Source organism: Haematobia irritans, chromosome 4 (genome assembly GCF_050003625.1).
Source record: "Haematobia irritans isolate KBUSLIRL chromosome 4, ASM5000362v1, whole genome shotgun sequence".
NCBI classification, from domain to species: Eukaryota; Metazoa; Arthropoda; class Insecta; order Diptera; family Muscidae; genus Haematobia; species Haematobia irritans.
The window spans coordinates 191,814,544-191,835,595 of record NC_134400.1 but is presented as its reverse complement, the minus strand read 5'-3'; the positions used below and the strand labels follow the sequence as shown (position 1 = coordinate 191,835,595).

General features: G+C 31.6%; 1 long non-coding RNA gene across 1 annotated transcript; it reads right to left on the bottom strand.

Moving 5' to 3' along the window:
- Positions 1–3,287: 3,287 nt before the first annotated feature.
- On the bottom strand, positions 3,288–3,637 carry LOC142232732 (uncharacterized). The gene is made up of 2 exons (XR_012721185.1): positions 3,561–3,637; positions 3,288–3,466 (listed from the first exon to the last, which is right to left on the bottom strand). It is a non-coding gene; the product is annotated as an uncharacterized LOC142232732 (long non-coding RNA).
- Positions 3,638–21,052: the final 17,415 nt, after the last annotated feature.

Genomic DNA, 21,052 nt, shown 5'->3' with positions numbered 1-21,052 from the left:
TAGAAATAAAATTTTGACAAAATTTTCTATAGAAATAAAATTTTGACAGGATTTTCTATAGAAATAAAATTTTGACAAAATTTTCTATAGAAATAAAATTTTGACAAAATTTTCTATAGAAATAAAATTTTGACAAAATTTTCTATAGAAATAAAATTTTGACAAAATTTTCTATAGAAATAAAATTTTGACAAAATTTTCTATAGAAATAAAATTTTGACAAATTTTTCTATAAAAATAAAATTTTGATAAAGTTTTCTATAGAAATAAAATTTTGACAAAATTTTCTATAGAAATAAAATTTTCTATAGAAATAAAATTTTCTATAGAAATAAAATTTTGACAAAATTTTCTATAGAAATAAAATTTTGACAAAATTTTCTATAGAAATAAAATTTTGACAAAATTTTCTATAGAAATAAAAGTTTGACAAAATTTTCTATAGAAATAAAATTTTGACAAAATTTTCTATAGAAATAAAATTTTGACAACATTTTCTACAGAAATAAAATTTTGATAAAGTTTTCTACAGAAAAAAAAACTTTTGACAAAATTTTCTTAGAAATAAAATTTTGACAAAATTTTCTAAAGAAATAAAATTTTGATAAAATTTTCTACAGAAAAAAAAATTGACAAAATTTTCTACAAAAATAAAATATTGACAGCATTTTCTATAGAAATAAAATTTTGACAAAATTTTCTATAGAAATAAAATCTTGTAAAAAAATATGACAAATTAGCTATAGAAATAAAATTTTGATAAAGTTTTCTATAGAAATAACACTTTGACAAATTTTTCTATAAAAATAAAGTTTTGGAGATATTTTCCATAGAAATAAAGATTTGAGAAAATCTTCCACAGAAAAAAGATTTGAGAAAATTTTCAATAGAAATTACCTATAGAAATAAAATTTTGAGAAAATTTTCAATAGAAATAAAATTATGACAAATTAGCTATAGAAATAAAATTTTGATAAAATTTTCTATAGAAATAAAATTTTGACAAAATAAAAAAAACAAAAAATAAAATATTTAGAAAATCTTCTACCGAAATAAAATTTTGAGAAAATTTTCTATAGAAATAAAATTTTGAGAAAATTTTCTATAGAAATAAAATTTTTACAAAATTCTTTAGTAGTTTTTTGATTGTTTGGTAGTTGTTTGATAAAATTTTTTCCAAATTTTAGTAGATTATTTATGGGTTGAGTGGCAACCGATCCTAACGATTATTGGCAAAGACACCACGAGAGCATATTTCGTTTTCTTCTGGAGTCTTAGTCCCGTAAAGTCTATACCCAATCGATCGTGGTGAAATTCTGAGTCGACCAAGCGATGTTCGGCCGTCCGCCTCTTGAAATCGCTATGTTTCGACCTTGAAATTTGGCACAAATAGTAGTTCGTTGTATAGCGAATACCAGCGCCCATATAAATCGATTCCAAGATTAGACTTTAAGAAAATTGGATGATAATTGCACCCAATTTTCTTGAAATTCGATGTGTGAACGCTGTGGACGCTGAGTCCATTCTCGAAATTCCATACAAATATTTCTCCACAAATACATTCCCACAAAAAAAAAATAAAAAATTGGAAATTGGAAATTGTTCTAAAGTAACAACTTTAAATGTTGTGACTTTTTTAATTCACATTCAAAACAATGAATTCGGATCAAGAAGCAATGCAAATTCAGTGCAACGGCTGTTGAAATAATGGACATCTGTCGTATGACAAGCCTATGTTAAATTCATGGCTTCTGCGCCAATTTTGGACTATTTGCGAATCAGAAAATAACATTTTTACTACTTTTTAGGCGACAAAGTGACAATGTGATATCCGAGTGCAATTTCAATTACTATTTTTGACAATGTTGTATGTTACTATGTTCACAGCAGAAAGTTTTAAAAACCCCGGGTTTCCATCAAATTATGTGTAGCATTATTTTTCTAAGAGACTTAAAGAGATTAAATACGAAAGTTTTAATTTTTCACTTTTTCCAAACTCATACCCTCCACGTATTTTTCAGGAGTTCATGTTTTTTTTTTTTTTTAATAGAAACCCAAAATTCAAGTATATCGTATTTTATTATCTTCGATTTACTACTCAAGTCATAGAAAGTCCATAAACATAAATTTTAGTCTACCATCTACAATATCCGGCCATTTATTCTTGTCAGCCATTTGGTATTCCTTGAGAGCCATTTATAGCATTTCAGATAGACATTCCAATCCGACCTTGGATGCCAACCACCTGCTTAGTATATAAATATGAAATTTATGACATTTTGCAGAATTTTAATTTAATATCTTTCCGCATAGCCATAAGAGGTATAATAATAAAAAAACTCGGAAAACAAACTCATACAATAAAAAATGGCCTTTGTTAAAGCAAATTTGTTTAACATAAATTCAGGGCACAATAACCCCACTCACAAAAAAATTCTCCAGAATATCAAACAACAAACAACATCAAATTTTCCACTAAAAATGGCCATTCAACATAAATTTCACGAATCCAATGGCAGAAGATGTAGGGATTGCGGGCGAATAAATGTTCAAATACTCCTAATTGGACAAAGCTTCTCCATACATATAAAGAGCATCACTTGAAAAATTTCCTTCGAAAAAAAAAAACTTCCTGCTATGGCAACACAGTTAGACCATGGTCTAACAACATCTTCAGTCACAATGCAGAGAGTGAACGATGCAAAAAAACTAGAAGAACTTTAGTATCATGCCACCAACATTCATGCCAGAAACATCGTCATTAACTACACTATTAGCAACGATGATAACAATTGACAGCTGTGTCATCAAAAACCATTGTGGAACAGTGGGAGAAATTGCCAAAAAAATTTAAAAAAAAATCGACATTTACCGATTATGTGAGAAAACAAACCAAAACTACACTGAAAAAACAGTGAACCCTTTTCCATTGCAAAATGAACTAAACTGTAGTAATATTGACCATGATTTAGCCCTTAAGATTTTTTTCAACTTGTCTAGTTTATAATTTTCTTAAATTTTAGTTCATCTATAACATTGTAGTTTAGTTCATTTTTACAAACCATAAGATTTATATACACCTACCAAGTTAAAAAGTCTGTAATATTTTGGTTTACTTGCTTATTTTGTGGGAAACCAGATAATAAAAATTGGTTAACAGTCTCTTTAAAATGTCGACGACTAGACTATTTTTAAATCAATCATTCCACAGTATAGAGAAATTAAATAATTAAAGGAACAACAAACCGTTTTACTATTATGAGAATTTTCATACATTAAAATTAAACTTTCTTTAAGCAAAAGTACTTTATTATAAAAACTTATGATGAAAGTTCTTAATACAATGTTTTTTGTGAATAAAAATTATGACCACATGGAAAAGAGAGTAGTTCATTTGAACCCGCTGTTTGGACATTTTGACTTATCCTTTTTTTATTCATCGTAGGTAATTTTTTCACATATCTTGCTGGAAAAAATGGAAACAATAATGAAAATTGTTAAAAATTAATACCATGTAATGAAATATAATTTTTAATTCTTCATTTTAGCTTGTAACTTACCATATTTGGGGCATTTTATCAAATGGTGTAAGGAATTCAACTTTTCTTTGGAAAACGTATCTCATAAAATTTGTACCTGAAACAATTGGAGAAATAATGAAGTATTCTAAATAAACTCATAAAACTGTGTTGTTATCGATGTGAAAGATATAATAAAATAAATATTCTAGTTGAAAGAAAGCCAAAGTTTTAATATAAAACTTACCAATTCTTTATTAAATTGTACGCTGAGGGGAAATATAAAAAGTTGTCCAAATTTATTTGGGTTACTCTGAAATTAAATATTAAATAAAATTATTAAATGACTTTTCAAAAAATCTAATGAAAAAAATAATAATATGCATTCCTAGAAGTCATCAAAATGACGACACGTAATTTCATTTTCGATTTAAAATGCATTTTAGTCTATTGGGAAATGGTAAATTTAAGTTATACTAATTCGACCGTTTTATGAATTTTTGTTTTATACTACTTAAAACCAAATTGAATAAGAAAATAAATTCAAGTTTGGTTCACTTTTTCGCTCACGATGAAAATTATATCGTCTTGAAATCAGCCGTAGTCAAAATGACGAAGGATGACGTTAATGTACAAAAAATAAGGATGGCTGTCCAGGGTTAAAAGAAAGTTAAAGAAAACTTACCAATTCACTATTAAATTACAGGCAAAGGAGTACTAAAAATTTGTCCAAATTTTAAGGGGTTATTCTGAAATTAAATATTTATTTTTACATTAAAAATATTACATTAGTTTCCAAAAAAATTAATTAAAGAAATACTAAAATAAGGTATTAAAAACCTGTAATTTTGATGATAAAAAGGTCATAAAAACGTAAATATTCTAGTTGAAAGAAAGCCAATTTTTAAAAGAAAACTTACCAATTCTCTACCTTTTTAAATTTGTTTTAATCCGTCTGGAGTTGCTCTGAAATTAAATATCGCTTTTACAACAAAGAAAAACATTAAACTGGTTTCCAAAAAAAAAAAAAAATAATTAACAAATAATAATATACATAAAAAATATTCTTTTCAAAAGAAAGCCATATTAAAAAAATACTTACCAATTTATGAGTAAACTATACGCTGAGATATAACAAAAATTTTCCAAATTCATCTGGAATTGAATATTAATTTTTTTACATAGAATAATAAAAATTTCAATACACTTTCAATTTCAACATATTTTCCTAAATATTCTTAATAACTTGTTTTCTAAACTACCGATAAAATATTAATAACTTTCATTTAAAAGGTTTAATAAACAAACACCAATATATGTCTCAAAAATCCAAAATATTCCATGCTTTTATATTCCCTTGTTGCATACCTACTTAAAAGATGCAACAGCCCACGCCAACGCCAACTATACAACTGAAGCATGCCAAACAAAACCAAGCAAAGCCAAAACATCCCTACAACAACAAAAACACATGTGCCTTTATTGAAAACAACACCTCATCCAGCCAAAAACCATCAACGAATAACAAACACACACACAAGCCACTAAATGAACAAAAATAAAAACAACCCCACGCTCATGTATACACAACAAAACTCAAGTAACATCATCTTTACATTAATCACATTCCACTATTTCGATAAAGATCTCTGTACTATTCATTAGTTCATCGCATCTGCTGACAATTTACTCTAAGAATAATATTCATAAAGGCACACCAGTTTATGAGCGATGAAACGTTTAACTTAAAATTTGCAAAATTTTCATGAAATGTTATCTACCATTTTTGACGAAAATGTCTATAAATTTAATTACATGTGAACTAAAAATATTTCATTGGGTAATTTTTTACCAACAATTATTAACTATAGGAATAGTCAGTAAGAAATTGCTATCCACTTTCAAGTTCATTTTTCGTAAAAAAATATTTTCTCATACAAAAAAATCTTATAGTAAATTGCACTTATTATTTAGAAAATACTTTACATTTCACAAGTAGTTTTATAGCATGACAAACGAATTTTTAACTACCAGTTAAGAAATTTTTTAAGGAAATTTCCATCGTATTTTGTAGGCCATGAACTAAACGATTGCTACTTAGAATTTGTAAAATTTCCTTTCGAGTAGTTAATTTTCGTTCAAGATACGAAAAATGAACTAAAATTCTGGAAAATTCTTGTAATAAATTATTGTAAAAATCTTCTTAATTTTACGAGACACTTTTTTTTCTGTGTAGATTTTCTGCTCTGATAAGGATTTAGCCACGTCACACAGTGCCTCGATCCCAAAGACAATTTTGTCAAAAATTTTATTTCTATAAGAAATTTTGTCAAGAATTTATTTCTATAGAAAATTTATTTCTCTAGAGTATTTTTCCAAATTTTTATTTTTATAGAAAATGTTGTCAACATTTTATTTTCTAAAGAAAATTTAGCAACATTTTTATTTCTCAAGAATATTTTGTCAAAATTTTATTCCTGTAGAAAAATTTGTAAAAATTTTATTTCTATAGAAAATTTTTGTCAAAACTATATTTCTATAGAAAATTTTTGTCAAAATTATATTTCTATAGAAAATTTTTGTCAAAATTTTATTTCTATAGGTAATTTTGTCAAAATTCTATTTCTATAAGAATTTTGTCAAAATTCTATTTCTATAAGAAAAAATTTATTTCTATAGAAAAATTTGTCAAAATTTTATTTCTATAGGTAATTTTGTCAAAATTCTATTTCTATAAGAAATTTTGTCAAAATTCTATTTCTATAAGAAATTTTGTCAATATTCTATTTCTATCGAAAACTTTCTGAAAATTTTATTTCTCTACACCCAGAAAAAAGTGACCCCTTCTTTAAGTTAAAATGAACTCATTGTGAAGAAAGTTGAACTTCGTATAGCGCCAAAGCCATTTTTATTTGTTTGAACGATGTGATTTTCGTAGAAATTAGGAATAATGTATTCCATATATTAGTTAACATTTTCCTATATTATGTACCACTATACTACAGAATGAAAAAATTTAACTAATTTGAATTCATATATGGAATGATTTTATTGAATTTTTTTCATTCATTTGGACAAATCTTACACATTTGTGGTAAAACTTTTACTTCATAATTAGAACTGCTTACCTTCGTTTTTAAATACAATTTTATTTATTTCTATAAGCAACTTTATCTTCAATAAAAGACATGTTTTATTAATATATTGAATATATTTATTAAGAATCAACAGCATCGAATCTCTTTGAAATATTAGTTTATTATTCCACTATTTCCAATTTCCGTGTGATATTATCAACTGTAAAACGCACTTTTTCTTCTTCTTGTACTTTTCACTTTTAATAAGTTGCTGCCTAACGATTTTGTCCTCCTTTTACAATTTCAATACCTACAAATATAAAAAATCATAAAACATTTTTGTTGCAAAAGGTTAGCGTCACTGAATATTACCTGATAATTGAAGATTCCAAAATGAAGACAAATGAAAGGGTTGTTATTCTGCTGGTGTTTTCTTTCTTTATACACTATCACGAACATTGATAGATTTATTTAAAAAAAAACGAAAATTTTTCTCACTAATTTAAAATAACAAATATTTTATATATTTTATTTGTTATTTATTATATTATTTTACCATATTATTTTTTAACAACGCGATTCCAACTAAAAAACAACCGACGCGCAAATATATCGATTACACCCACGCGCAAACACATCGATTACGATGACAGGTATCGATTACAGGTAGACAATAGAAATTTAGGAAAATTTCCTATATTCTAACAAGTGTGTTTCCTTAAGTTTTGAAAGGATTGCATACTTCTTAGTACGAACGAACTAAAATATTTTTCTATGCCAAGTGTTGTTCGTATGTATGAAAAACTTTCTATTATAAAGGAAGTCGCAATTATCATTTTATAAGAAATTTTACTAATTTTGAGGAAACTTGGTTTTAGTTCGGTTTTTGTTTATTTTTACGAATGCTTTGTTATCGGTGAATAAAATTTTCTTTTTCAGTAGTAAATTCTTATACCCAGCGAAGAAAATAGTATGAGTAAAATTCCATGCCTTACTCTAGTTAATGAACTGTTCCTAACTGCTTACAGTTTAGGATTTTTTTACTGAAACGAGTAAATTTTATTATTTTTCACAAAAATTTACCTTAATGGAAATAAAATGGATAAACTATATTGATGAAAATGTTTTCCTTTAGTTTCAAAGGCACTTTTTTCTGGGTGTAGGAAATGTTGTCAAAATTTTGTTTCTATAGAAAATTTGTCAAGCTTTTAATTCTATAGAAAATTTATCAAAATTTTATCGCTATAAAAAATTTTGTCAAGAGTTTATATCTATAGAAAATTGTATTTTGCCAAAATTTTATTTCTATAGAAATTTTTGTCAAATTTTATTTCTATAGAAAATTTTGTCAATATTTTATTTCTAAAGAAAACTTGTCAAACTTTTATTTCTATAGAAAATTTGTCAAAATTTTATTGCTATAGAAAATTATGTCAATATATTTTTTCTATAGAAAATTTTGTCAAAATTTTATTGCTATAGAAAAATTTGTCAAAATTTCGTTTCTATAAAAAATTTAGCCAAAATTTTATTTCTTAAAAAAAAAACAAGTAAGGAAAGTCTAAAGTCGGGCGGGGCCGGACTATATTATACCCTGCACCACTTTGTAGATCTAAATTTTCGATACCATATCACATCCGTCAAATATGTTGGGGGCTATATATAAAGGTTTGTCCCAAATACATACATTTAAATATCACTCGATCTGAACAGAATTTGATAGACTTCTACAAAATCTATAGACTCAAAATTTAAGTCGGCTAATGCACTAGGGTGGAACACAATATTAGTAAAAAACAACTAAGGAAAGTCTAAAGTCGGGCGGGGGCCGACTATATTATACCCTGCACCACTTTGTAGATCTAAATTTCGATACCTTATCACATCCGTCAATTAAATGTATGTATTTGGGACAAACCTTTATATATAGCCCTAAACATAGGCTATATATAAAGGTTTGTCCCAAAAACATACATTTAAATGATAGACTTCTACAAAATCTACAGACTCAAAATTTAAGTTGGCTAATGCACTAGGGTGGAACACAATTTTAGTAAAAAACAAGTAAGGAAAGTCTAAAGTCGGGCGGGGCCGACTATATTATACCCTGCACCACTCTGTAGATCTAAATGTTCGATACCATATCACATCCGTCAAATGTGTTGGGGGCTATATATAAAGGTTTGTCCCAAATACATACATTTACGTATCACTCGATCTGGACAGAATTTGATAGACTTTTACAAAATTTATAGACTCAAAATTTAAGTCTGCTAATGCACTAGGATGGAACACAATGTTAGTAAAAAAAAATATGGGAAACATTTAAATCTGAAGCAATTTTAAGGAAACTTCGCAAAAATTTATTTATGATTTATCACTCAATATATATGTATTAGAAGTTTAGGAAAATTAGAGTCATTTTTACACCTTTTCGACTAAGAAGTGGCGATTTTACAAGGAAAACATTGGTATTTTGACCATTTTTGTCGAAATCAGAAAAACATATTAATGGGAGCTATATCTAAATCTGAACCGATTTCAACCAAATTTGACACGCATAGCAATAATGCTAATTCTACTCCCTGTAGAAAAATTTCAACTAAATCGGAGTTAAAAATTGGCCTTTGTGGTCATATGAGTGTAAATCGGGCGAAAGCTATATATGGGAGATATATCTAAATCTGAACCGATTTCAACCAAATTTGGCACGCATAGCTACAATGCTAATTCTACTCCCTGTGCAAAATTTCAACTAAATCGGAGCAAAAAATTGGCCTCTATGGTCAAATGAGTGTAAATCGGCCGAAAGCTATGTATGGGAGCTATATCTAAATCTGAACCGATTTCAACCAAATTTGGCACGCATAGCTACAATGCTAGTTCTACTCCCTGTGCAAAATGTCAACTAAATCGGAGCAAAAAATTGGCCTCTATGGTCAAATGAGTGTAAATCGGCCGAAAGCTATGTATGGGAGCTATATCTAAATCTGAACCGATTTCAACCAAATTTGGCACGCATAGCTACAATGCTAGTTCTACTCCCTGTGCAAAATGTCAACCAAATTGGGGTAAAACTCTGGTAGTCCATATTGGGCGAAAGATAGATATGGGAGCTATAACTAAATCTGAACCGATTTCAATAAAATTTGGCACACTTGACTACAGTACTAATTGTTCTTCTTGTGCAAAATTTTCAGCAAATTAGGTTAAAACTCTGGCTTCTTGGGCCATTTAAGTCCATATCGGGCGATATATATATATATATATATATATATATATATATATATATATATATATATATATATATATATATATATATATATATATATATATATATATATATATATATATATATATATACATATGTATATATATATATATATATATATATATATATATATATATATATATATATATATATATATATATATATATATATATATATATATATATATATATATATATATATATATATATATATATATATATATATATATATATATATATATATATATATATATATATATATATATATATATATATATATATATATATATATATATATATATATATATATATATATATGTATATTTATATATATATATATATATATATATATATATATATATATATATATATATATATATATTATATATATATATATATATATATATATATATATATATATATATATATGTATATATATATATATATATATATATATATATATATATATATATATATATATATATATATATATATATATATATATATATATATATATATATATATATATATATATATATATATATATATATATATATATATATATATATATATATATATATATATATATATATATATATATATATATATATATATATATATATATGGGAGCTATATCTAAATCTGAACCAATTTCTTTCAAAATCAATAGGGATCTATTCTGAGCCAAAACACATACTTGTGCCAAATTCGAAGTTGATTGGACTAAACCTGCGACCTAGACTTTGATTACAAAAATGTGTTCACGAACAGACGGACATATATATATATATATATATATATATATATATATATATATATATATATATATATATATATATATATATATATATATATATATATATACATATATATATATATATATGGGAGCTATATCTAAATCTGAACCAATTTCTTTCAAAATCAATAGGGATCTATTCTGAGCCAAAACACATACTTGTGCCAAATTCGAAGTTGATTGGACTAAACCTGCGACCTAGACTTTGATTACAAAAATGTGTTCACGGACAGACGGACAGACGGATATCGCTATATCGACTCAAGAGCCCCCTGAGCATTTTTGCCAAAGACACCATGTGTCTATCTCGTCTCCTTCTGGGTGTTGCAAACATATGCACTAACTTATAATACCCTGTTCCACAGTGTGGAGCAGGGTATAATTACTTCTATAGAAAATTTTGTCAATATCTTATTTTTATAGACAATTCTCAAAATTTTCTTCCTATACAAAATTTTTTTAAAGTTTATTTCGGTACAAAATGTTGGCAAAATATTATTTCTATAGAAAATTTGTCACAATTATATTGCTATAGAAAATTTTGTCAAAATATTTTTTCTATTAAAAATTTTGTCAAAATTTTATATGTATAGAAAATTTTGTGAAAATGTTATTGCTATAGAAAATTTTGTCAACATTTTATTTCTATAGGAAATTTTGTCAAAATTTTATTTCTAAAGAAAATTTAGCAACCATTTTATTTCTCATGAATATTTTGTCAAGATTTTATTTCTCTAGAGTAGTTGGCCAAATTTTTATTTCTCTAGAGTATTTTGCCAAAATTTTATCGCTATAGAAAATTCTGTCAAGATTTTATATCTATAGAAAATTTTGTCAAAATTTTATTTCTATAGAAAATTTTGTCAATATTTTATTTCTAAAGAAAACTTGTCAAACTTTTATTTCTATAGAAAATTTGTAAAAATTTTATTGCTATAGAACATTTTGTCAACATATTTTTTCTTTCTATAGAAAATTTTGTCGTTTCTATAGAAAATTTCTATCTATAGAAAATTTTGTCAAAATTTTATTTCTATAGAAAATTTTGTCAATATTTTATTTCTAAAGAAAACTTGTCAAACTTTTGTTTCTATAGAAAATTTGTCAAAATTTTATTGCTATAGAAAATTTTGTCAATATATTTGTTCTATAGAAATTTTGTCAAAATTTTATTGCTATAGAAAAATTTGTCAAAATTTCGTTTCTATAAAAAATTTAGCCAAAATTTTATTTCTTTAAAAAAATTTACTTCTATAGAAAATTTTGTCAATATTTTATTTCTATAGACATTCCTCAAAATTTTCTTCCTATACAAAATTTTTTTTAAGTTTATATCTGTACAAAATGTTGGCAAAATATTATTTCTATAGAAAATTTGTCACAATTGTATTGCTATAGAAAATTTTGTCAAAATATTTTTTCTATTGAAAATTTTGTCAAAATTTTATATGTATAGAAAATTTTGTCAAAATTTTATTTCTAAAGAAAATTTAGCAACAATTTTATTTCTCAAGAATATTTTATTTTTCTAGAGTATTTGGCCAAATTTTTATTTCTCTAGAGTATTTTGCCAAAATTTCATCGCTATAGAAAATTCTGTTAAGATTTTATATCTATAGAAATTTTTGTCAAAATTTTATTTCTATAGAAAATTTTTTCAATATTTTATTTCTAAAGAAAACTTGTCAAACTTTTATTTCTATAGAAAATTTGTCAAAATTTTATTGCTATAAAAATTTTGTCAATATATTTTTTCTATAGAAAATTTTGTCAAAATTTTATATCTATAGAAAATTTTGTCAACATTTTATTGCTATAGAAAAATTTTTCAAAATTTCGTTTCTATAAAAAATTTAGCCAAAATTTTATTGCTATAGCAAATTTTAACAAAATTTTATTTCTATAGAAAATTTAGCCAAAATTTTATTTCTTTAAAAAAATGTATTTTTATAAAACATTTTGTCAATATTTTATTTCTATTGAAAATTCTCAAAATTTTCTTGGGATACAAATTTTTTTAAGTTTATTTCTGTACAAAATTTTGGCAAAATATTATTTCTTAGAAAATTTGTCAAAATTGTATTGCTGTAGAAGATTTTGTCAAAATACTTTTTTCTATTGAAAATTTTGTCAAAATTTTATATGTGTAGAAAATTTTGTCAAAATTTTATTGCTATAGAAAATTTTGCCAAAATCTTATTTCTATTTTTTTTTTCTTTAGAAAAAATGTACTTCTTTAGAAAAAGTTTATTTCTATAGAAAATTTTGTGAATATTTTATTTCTATAGAAAGTGTTTTCAATATTTTATTTCTATAGAAAGTTGTTTCAATATTTTCTTCCTACACTCAAAAAAAAAAGTTTACTTGGATCCAAAGATTTTGACCTTCCCTTTAGGCTTTTTGTATTGATTTCGAGCCAAAGATGCGGCTTCTTTAAAATAAAGAAATTTTTTAGCGACCTGTCTCCCTTTAAATCTTGGACCAATAAAATTAAAATTAGAATACAGATCTGATTTATCGAATTTTCATTCTCTTTTCGCGGTTTATTAATAAAGGTACTCACGTACAAACAAATGTTAGTTTAAAAATCCAAATTAGAACGGATGCTTCAAAATAAAAAATGTTTTATTAATTCCAAAAAAAAAAAAAAAAAAAAAAAAAACTTTAAACCCAAGACGCTAAATCCTCAAAAAAGTCTTAGCCTATATTTGAAGAATTTTTATCTTAAATCTAAAGATTCAATATTTCAGTCAATTTAACCTTCTGTAGCTGAGATGGTCTAATTTTAACAATAAAACTGACGTGGGGTCCAGCAGACCTCATTTCTAAACTGATATCCTACGTTCACATTTCGAATTAAAATTTTTTGGCCATATTTTCCTTAAAAGCAAGTATGGTTATTAGGCAAACAAATCTAAAATATTTTAAATAAAAAGAAAATGTACTGAGAGCGGAGACATTGATGCTTCGAAGATAGGCAAGAAAATTAATTTTGCGGTGTCTGTCAGACCACGACGTCAGCTACAGAGGGTTAAGGACAATTTGTGTAACGTAAAAATATGTTCTTTACTTTAAGGAAAATTAGCCTTACTTCAAAGACATACGACTTTAACGGAGGGACGCAAATTTACAAAATTTGTGTCCTAAATTTAATGAAAAAAATGTTTTGAAGCAAAGATTATAAACTTTATTTTAATTAAAATTTCATTATTTTAAAGAAATTTGTCCTTAATATTTTGTTAATTTCGCATCCTAAAATGTAGGTTGCGTAATCTTTAATATCACCTAAATATCGTTTTTCAGGGTATACAACAATTTTTTTTAAGTTTATTTCTGTACAAAATTTTGGCAAAATATTATTTCTATAGAAAATATTGTTAAATTTTTTCTATAGAAATTTTAGTCAAAATTTTATTTCTACAGAAAATGTTGTCAAAATTTTATTTCTATAGAAATTTTTGTAAAAATTTTATTTCTATAGAAATTTTTGTCAAAATTTTACTTCTATAGAATTTTTTGTCAAAATTTTATTTCTATAGAAATTTTTGTCAAAATTTCATTTCTATAGAAATTTTTGTCAAAGTTTTATTTCTACAGAAAATTTTGTCAAAATTTTATTTCTATAGAAAATTTTTAGATTTGATGAAGAAAATGGACCAAAATCAACCAAATTCCATTTGGTCCGACCATCAGACCAAATTAAATATTAATAATTTTTTCGACCAATTTTGGTCCAACTCTGAAAGATACTTTTGTGAAATTGAATAAAAATGGCTTTAGATTTCAAAGTATCCCATATTCTTTACCAGGGCATGAGCCGATTTTGAAGAAGTGAAATTTGAAGTCTGGAGTTTTTCTAACAAGTCTAAAATCGGTTCAGTTTTTTAATATTCATGTAGATGTACAAAGAGGTGCGGGCTAATATATAGTCGGTCCCGCCCGACTTTAGAATTTTCGTACTATAACGGGATATTCTCGTCGGCTGAGGTAAACCCAGTCGCCCCCAGGGTCTCCGTAAGGACCCACTAAAACCTTCCGGAATAATAACACAATTGTTTACCTCTTTTTTATATTATTTTTAATATTAATTAATTCGGTTTTATTGATGACAACTATTTTACAATCTACTTGTGTGATATTTGATAATCTCTCTAATATGATTGTAATCTTGTGGGAGCCGGCATTCGGGGTGGCGTAGAAATGGAAACTGGTGTCTTCGTGAGATGAAGAAGTAATTCGATTCGTAGATAACCGTAAGTACTTCCATTCTTTGGTTGCTTGATGATCGGGATTTGATGAGAGATTCGGTTCGTGGATGAGTGCGTCGCTTTTTTGATGGTCGGTGGTCGTTGATTATTCGGCTTGTTGATGAGCGGAGATATAACGTCGGTTCGTAGAGCCTTCGGTAATTGATGAGGTATTCGGTTCGTAGACAATCGGTAGTGGTTCGTCTATGCTGCGTAGTTGATGATTCGTTGACAATCGGAGGCTATTGAATTCGTTGAGACGTGGACGTTTGGTCGTTGCTGAGTAGTTCGGCTCGTTGGCGATTGGGAAGTTCGGCATTCATCGATTTGTAGTTGATCGGGAACTTGGTTGTTTGTCGATTTGTAACTGAACGGGAATTGCTGATGAGATCTTCGGCTTTCAGACGGTTGCTAGTGTTGCTGCAGTTGATTGTTGTAGAGACGGTGTGGCAGTGGTGTGACAGTCGGGATCAGCTTCGGGTCGATAATCGGCAAAGGTCGGTTTAGTAATGTTTTCAACTGCCATGCAAACTACTACTACGGCTACTAGCTAATCTACGAGCCGTAGGCCCGAAGGTCTCTGTGGGGGAACAGTAGACCCGAAGGTCTCTGTGGGGGAACAGTAGGCCCGAAGGTATCTGTGGGGGAGCAGTAGGCCCGAAGGTCTCTGTGGTAGAACAGTAGGCCCGAAGGTCTCTGTGAGGGAACAGTAGGCCCGAAGGTCTCTGCGGTTGAACAGTAGGCCCGAAGGTCTCTGCGGTGGAACAGTAGGCCCGAAGGTCTCTGCGGTGGAACAGTAGCCCCGAAGGTCTCTGTGTAATATTTATTTCGCGTTTGGGAATAAATTCCTCAGAGTAGTTCGGCTCGTTGGCGACTGGGAAGTTCGGCATCCATCGATTTGTAGTTGATCGGGAACTTGCTTGTTTGTCGATTTGTAACTGGTCGGGAACTGCTGATGAGATCTTCGGCTTTCAGACGGTTGCTAGTGTTGCTGCAGTTTATTGTTGTAGAGACGGTGTGGCAGTGGTGTGACAGTCGGGATCAGCTTCGGGTCGGTAATCGGCAAGGTCGGTTTAGTAATGTTGTCAACTGCCATGCAAACTACTACTACGGCTACTAGCTAATCTACGAGCCGTAGGCCCGAAGGTCTCTGTGGTGGAACAGTAGGCCCAAAGGTCTCTGTGGGGGAGCAGTAGGCCCGAAGGTCTCTGTGGGGGAACAGTAGGCCCGAAGGTCTCTGTGGTGGAACAGTAGGCCCGAAGGTCTCTGTGGTGGAACAGTAGGCCCGAAGGTCTCTGTGAGGGAACAGTAGGCCCGAAGGTCTCTGCGGTGGAACAGTAGGCCCGAAGGTCTCTGCGGTGGAACAGTAGGCCCGAAGGTCTCTGCGGGGGAACAGTAGCCCCGAAAGTCTCTGTGTAATATTTATTTCGCGTCTGGGAATAAATTCCTCAGAGTAGTTCGGCTCGTTGGCGATTGGGAAGTTCGGCATTCATCGATTTGTAGTTGATCGGGAACTTGCTTGTTTGTCGATTTGTAACTGATCGGGAACTGCTGATGAGATCTTCGGATTTCAGACGGTTGCTAGTGTTGCTGCAGTTAATTGTTGTAGAGACGGTGTGGCAGTGGTGTGACAGTCGGGATCAGCTTCGGGTCGGTAATCGGCAAAGGTCGGCTTAGTAATGTTGTCAACTGCCATGCAAACTACTACTACGGCTACTAGCTAATCTACTAGCCGTAGGCCCGAAGGTCTCTGTGGTGGAACAGTAGGCCCGAAGGTCTCTGTGGGGGAACAGTAGGCCCGAAGGTCTCTGTGGGGAACAGTAGGCCCGAAGGTCCCTGTGGTAAAACAGTAGGTCCGAAGGTCTCTGTGGTGGAACAGTAGGCCCGAAGGTCTCTGTGGTGGAACAGTAGGCCCGAAGGTCTCTCTGGGGAACAGTAGGCCCGAAGGTCTCTGTGGGGGAACAGTAGGCCCGAAGGTCTCTGTTGTGGAACAGTAGACCCGAAGGTCTCTGTGGTGAAACAGTAGGCCCGAAGGTCCCTGTGGTGGAACAGTAGGCCCAAAGGTCTCTGTGGTGGAACAGTAGGCCCGAAGGTCTCTGTGAGGGAACAGTAGGCCCGAAGGTTTCTGCGGTGGAACAGTAGGCCCGAAGGTCTCTGTGAGGGAACAGTAGGCCCGAAGGTCTCTGTGGTGGAACAGTAGGCCCGAAGGTCTCTGTGAGGGAACAGTAGGCCCGAAGGTCTCTGCGGTGGAACAGTAGGCCCGAAGGTCTCTGTGTAATATTTATTTCGCGTCTGGGAATAAATTCCTCAGACAACGCAAAGAAAATATCACCGAACTTCGAGCGGAACGATGTGCAATGAACCACTCGTAGCACGATCTGCCCCTAGCTGTACACAGTAGATGCAAGTGTTTGTCCGAAGTCTCAGTCAGTCGCCTATCCGAGTCTGCCTTTGGCTGGCAAAACGTCCACCCTATAAGTAATGGCTGCAATGAAGCGACTGAGAATTACCGCTCCTTGCATCAAGTATTTAAAAAAATTTTTGTCACCAAAAATCATTCATATGCAGCAAAAGACAAGCACTAAGCTGTTCATAGTAATACACAATGGTGGTTTGGTATGAGTGTGTGTTGGTCGGTTGACTGTTTGGTAACGTAGTTTGGATCGATAATGTACGGCAAACTAACCAAATTAATTTTGTCACCTTTTTGTGGCTGTCCATTTTCGTGCTCACAAAACAGTATATTAGAATATATATAGCGCAAGATTGAAATAATTTATAAAAATCATAATTTAAACACATATATATACGAAAACAATACATTATTTATGAGTTCATGTAGTCTATGAAAAATTATACAAAATTTATAAAAATGTACAATTATAAGTACAAATTCAGTTTTAGCTCCCACTGTGCCACAACAACGACAACCCTAGACCAACATTTACACAATATACAAATAAACCAAATAATGAAACCAATTTAAATTTGGCGCGTCTTTTGGCCTCAAGGAAACCATTCAGCAACAAAAGTCAACGCCATCAACAAAGGAAGCATGAACAAAAACAAACTTGAATTTTGTTCCTGCCCTGGCATTTTCTTAAATACAAGAAAATTTATTTTGAACATTAGGAAATAATGAATCCCTAGGGATTGAACAAATTTCAACTCAAAACCAAACAACAGCGCAACGCAACGCAAATAGAAACTGAATTGAAAAAGTTTTCGGAGAAGAAAAAAAAAGATCATAAATGAAATATTTATTATTATAAATAATAACGATGGTTGCAAAATAACTGAAAATAAACAAACATCCATTACCCACAACCCAATCATCAATGAGGTACTCGGTCTCTCTAGGCTTTCGACCATTTTCCATCTTAGACAGGACAATGAGTCTCATGAGATAGGCAGGAGTTATGGTCAAAACATTCATAAATTATGGCCTATCACAAAAAAAAAAAAACAAACAAGAAAGAAAGGAAGAAAAAACAAAGCAAACACCCTCATAAGATTTATGATGACCTAGCAAATTTATGAGGTCGCTAGGTGGCCAATATCTATGAATGATGTCTTCGCTGTTTTGTTGTTTTTGCATAAAATTGTTTCAGGAATGTTAGAACCCTCCAACTATAGGTATTTGAAGTGTGGCATTAAATTTACAGTAAATCGAAATATTGGTTAATAGCCACGTCTTTCTCATCCACTCCTAATCAACAGCTAAATTTTAACTTTGTAATTCAAAAATTGCTCAGGATACTCTAGAGAAAATGTCCTCAAAATTATATTTCCAAATAATATTTTCTCAAACATTTTCTTTCTATATAAAATTTTGTGAAAATTTATCCTTAGCATCGCCTGGTCCGATTTATCCTTAGCATCGCCTGGTCTGATAAATGACGTTTCATGGCAACCCGTCATTTCATTGGGTTCAGACCTCCGATTTCATAACCTCTGAACGCCGGGCGTTTATAAACCAAAAGAAAGGCAACTGGGAAGGCTTCAGAGAATATACAGATCGCCGCTTCAGTGAGCTCCCGTCCCTCTCTCATGTTCATGTTGCCCAGAGGGCGTTCCGGGACATCATCAACAGTTAGAGCCCTCTCGAACCCCGCTACGAGGGATGATGGGATTTCAGTCACCTTTGGCGACGTGACTGTGACTGATCCGAAGAGATGCGCTAAATACTTCAATCCGACGGTTTGTCGAGCATCCCGAGAGTGATAGAGCGAAAAGGAGAGCCACTCGTCGCATTCGTGGTCTCCGAGCAGATGACACACCACAATTTACCACAGCCGAAGTTACCAATGTCATCAACAGCGCGAAACCATCGAAGGCGCTGGGCCTCGACGGAAATTCAATGCTTATGCTGAAGCATCTGGGAATACTGGGAGTTGACTACTTGACCATACACCTCAATTTGTCCTTTGAATCACTATTTATACCCGATGTCTGGAAGCTGAGTAGGGTGATTCCACTACTGAAGTCAGGCAAAGATTGGAGTAAAGGTGAATCGTACAGACCGATATCCCTTCTCTCACCGGTAGCCAAGACACTTGAGGCACTACTTCTCCCCAGCCTTGTGGAGAATTTTCCAGCTGCCCACCATCAACATGGATACCGTAAGGTACATAGTACGACGACAGCCTTGCATGCCATTTCGACACATACTTATAATGGACTTAATCAGCCCAAGCCGTGTTATTGGACGGTCCTCGTGGCGCTTGACCTATCGAAAGCATTCGATACGGTCAACTATGCCACATTATTCGACGACATCGAGAATACGTCCCTACCGGCAGGAACGAAGAGTTGGGTGCTGCTTTATATGTGCGGATGCCAGTCGTACGTGGAATTGAGGGACAAGAAGTCAAAACCCCGTAGAGTTAAACAGGGAGTTCCCCAGGGTGGGGTGATATCTCAGGCACTGTTTAATCTCTACCTGTCCTCGATTCCACCCCCTCCTGACGGCGTCGAGATTGTATCATATGCGGACGACTGTACACCCCGTAGAGTTAAACAGGGAGTTCCTCAGGGTGGGGCGATATCTCCGGCACTGTTTAATATCTACCTGACCTCGATTCCACCCCTCCTGCCGGCGTCGAGATTGTATCATATGCAGACGATTTACAATCATGGCATCCGGGCCCATTGTTGATGACATATGCGATCGTTTAAACGTCTACATTGCTGATCTTATATCGAGAATACGTCCCTACCGGCAGGAACGAGGCGTTGGGTGCTGATTGATATGTGCGGACGCCAGTCGTACGTGGAATTCAGGGACAAGAAGTCAAAACCCTGTAGAGTTAAACAGGGAGTTCCCCAGGGTGGGGTGATATCTCCGGCACTGTTTAATATCTACCTGTGCTCGATTCCACCACCTCCTGCCGGCGTCGTGATTGTATCATATGCGGACGACTTACAATCATGGCATCCGGGTCCATTGTTGATGACATATGCGATCGTTTAAACGTCTACATTGCTGATCTTATATCGAGAATACGTCCCTACCGGCAGGAACGAAGCGTTGGGTGCTGATTGATATGTGCGGACGCCAGTCGTACGTGGAATTCAGGGACAAGAAGTCAAAACCCCGTAGAGTTAAACAGGGAGTTCCCAAGGGTGGGGTGATATCTCCGGCACTGTTTAATCTCTACCTGTCCTCGATTCCATCCCCTCCTGATGGCGTCGAGATTGTATCATATGCGGACGACTGTACGATCATGGCATCCGGGCCCATTGTTGATGACATATGCGATCGTTTAAACGTCTACATTGCTGATCTTACCAGCTATTTCACTGCTAGGAATTCGAGGATATTGCCACCAAATCCTCAGCCACACTATTCACTACATGGACGGCAGAAGTACGTAGGCAGTTGAATGTTAGAGTCGATGGCGAAATAATTCCGACATTAAACTACCACAAGCTACTCGGGGCAACATTCGACAGCCTGTTTAATTCGTCTGCCCATGCCACTGCAATATGTAACAAGCTCCACGGTAGAAACAAGGTCCTCAAGTCGCTTGCCGGCAGCAATTGGGGTGCGGACAAAGAAACCTTGGTGACTACTTATAAGGCAATTGGCCGGTCAGTGGTAAACTATGCAGCGTCAGTGTGGACACCTCAAACAAGCGACAC